The sequence below is a fragment of the Octopus bimaculoides genome, chromosome 3, assembly GCF_001194135.2.
Source record: "Octopus bimaculoides isolate UCB-OBI-ISO-001 chromosome 3, ASM119413v2, whole genome shotgun sequence".
Lineage (NCBI taxonomy): Eukaryota > Metazoa > Mollusca > Cephalopoda > Octopoda > Octopodidae > Octopus > Octopus bimaculoides.
Window position 1 is genome coordinate 115315632 of NC_068983.1, and position 2780 is coordinate 115318411.

At 37.0% G+C, this 2780-nt stretch overlaps 1 protein-coding gene across 1 annotated transcript in view; it reads right to left on the bottom strand.

Annotated features, from left to right (window-relative positions):
- The window catches only part of LOC106877711 (growth hormone secretagogue receptor type 1), a 190450-nt gene extending 188841 nt beyond the window's left edge, over positions 1-1609 (bottom strand). The window contains exon 1 of the mRNA XM_052966453.1: positions 252-1609. The gene's annotated coding sequence lies outside the window, so the exon portion shown is untranslated. The remainder of the gene's footprint in view (positions 1-251) is intronic.
- Positions 1610-2780: the final 1171 nt, after the last annotated feature.

The window sequence follows — 2780 nt, forward strand, 5'->3', positions numbered from 1 at the left end:
ATATATATATAATAGAAATAATACATACACACACACACACTCACACATATACATACATATATGAATATAAACACACACACAAACACACACACACATATATATATATATACACACACACATACTCTCTTGTATACACTGCCCGTAGACATTCACACGTACACAGCCTCTCCATAAATACACACACACACACACACACGCACGCAGGCACACATTGGCAAACAACAACAAACAAATACTGAATTTATATTTACCTTTTCTTAAATTGTTAAAAATTTACTGGAATTTTTTATGGTCCCGTTTTCTTTTTCGGTTTTGTTTTTATCTGTTTCCTTAATATTTTTATACAGTTTAAACATTGAAGTCATATAATAATGTTTGATATAGCTTCAGCATCAATGTAGAAACTGCTGGATTTCCTTGATGCTGCTGCTGCTGCTACTGATGCGGTTGTTGTTGTTGTTGTTATTGTTGTTGTTGTCGTTGTTTTTGTTGTTGTTATTGTTGTTGTTGTTGTTGTTGTTGTTGTTGTTGCTTATAAGGAAACAAAACAAAATATAAACAAAATACATATCCTCACAATATAATGTTTTTGTTTATCTGTTATATATATTCCCAGGTATTCATTTCTTCCATCCGAAAATGTTTCCTCTCAAATTATCTTGTTTTATTTTTTTTTGTTTTAGCTACAGTTTTTTTCTTTTCTTCTTTTTTCCTTTACAATTTGTTCTTTAGCTTTTGTTGCTGTTTTTTTCTTCTTGTTTTTGTTGTTCTCGTTGTTTGCTTCTTCGTCTCTCATGTATTTCCTGTTACATCAACAAATCAACATCTCTATAAGAGTTTACTATGTGTAAACTCTAATTCTCCACTCCCCTATATTCCTACCTCTCTCTCCTCCTCTCTCTCCTCCTCTCTCTCCTTTTTCACTATGTATTCGCGAGTGCGTGTGTGTGTGTGTGTGTTTGTGGATGTATCTGCCTGTTTATATCTACAGATAGAGAGTTATCTTTACATATATATATATGTAATATATATATATAAGTATATATGTGTGTGTATATGTGTGTATATTTATATATTGTGTGTGTGTGTGTGTATATGCATATACATGTATATAAATATATGTATATATGAATATGTCGTGGCACTCCGTCGGTTACGACGACGAGGGTTCCAGTCAATCCGATCAACGGAACAGCCTGAAATTAACGTGCAAGTGGCTGAGCACTCCACAGACACGTGTACCCTTAACGTAGTTCTCGGGGAGAGTCAGCATGACATAGAGTGTGACAAGGTTGGCCCTTTGAAATACACGTACAACAGAAAGATGAAGCAAGAGTGAGAGAAAGTTGTGGTGAAAGAGTACAGCAGGGTTCGCCACCACCCTCTGCCGGAGCCTCGTATTTTCGCTCAATAAACACTCACAATGCCCTGTCTAGGGTATCGAAACCGCGATCCTACGACTGCGAATTCGCTACCCTAACCTCTGGACCATTGCGCCTCCACATGAATATGTATGTGGTATAGTATAACTAATATATTTCCTTTCTTTCTCCTCTTCTTAATTTCTCTTCAAACCAGACAAGCGAAAGATCAAATGGAATAAAATGTAAAAGAAAACTATTAATTGTTTTTAGATGAATGACATAAATAATTTGTCCTGTTTACAATAAGTTGTGAAAAGATGATTATAACAAAATGAGAGAGAAGAGGAGAGATGGAGGGAGAGAAAGAGAGAGAGGGGAGGGCGAGAGAGAAATATGGGAGTAGAGTGATGATAAGAGGAAGAAGGAGCGAGAGGGGGAGACAGCGAGAAGAATGATAATAGGAAGACAGTCGTTTAGAAATAGAAACTGAAAGATGAGAGTCACGTGGCTAGAGAAAAAAGGCAGAATGAAATAGAGATAGAAAAACAATGAGAGACAGAAAAATAGAATTAGAAGGAGAGCGAAGGAAAGGAGACAGAGAAAGAGAGGAAGAGAGGTCGTGGGAGGAGGAAAAAGGGTGAGATTCGGGTGAGAGGAGAAAGGAGAGCGAGCAACAACAGAAATAATCATGTGCAGTGATAGCAGACGATAATGGGTGTGAGAAATTAAAAGAGCGAGGAATAAAAAGTGAGAAAGAAACAGATTTAGATGAGAGAGGTTGAGATAAATAGAAAGGCAGCGACGAAGAAATGAGTGTGAAGACGCTATAAAATTAGAGTCCTTTTGTTCATTCACTTATTTCTTCGTTATTTATTTTTTTTCTATCTATTTAATTATCCATTCATTGCCTTATTCTCACTAATAGCTGGTTCTGAGCGTAAAGAACGAACGAACGAACGACTGAAGGAAGGAATAAACGAGCGAATAGCGAACGCTCGGACGATCCTTTTCAATCAACCAAGTTAACTAGTTACATTTCAACTTCTCTATCGTCTGCCAACCGATCACAGAACACAGGCACACCACACTCGCACACTTCCGTTACTCGTCTAAACGCGTGGTCACATACTCATACACAGACAAATACACACACGCGTGCGCGGAGAGTGAAGGTTAGAGGCGAGAGGAAAGAATATTGTCCAGTGTAGTTTTTCACATGTGAAGCAAACTCGCAAAGCCAAAAACAAATCCTCTCCTCGCATTAAAAAAACCCACATAATTATCGGTATTCACATATAAAGCAAGTGATATAGTAAGATAAAACACGAAAAACTAATACCCGCAACAACAAATTAGACGCCAGAAATCATATATATATATATACATACACACACACACACACACACACGCATATAT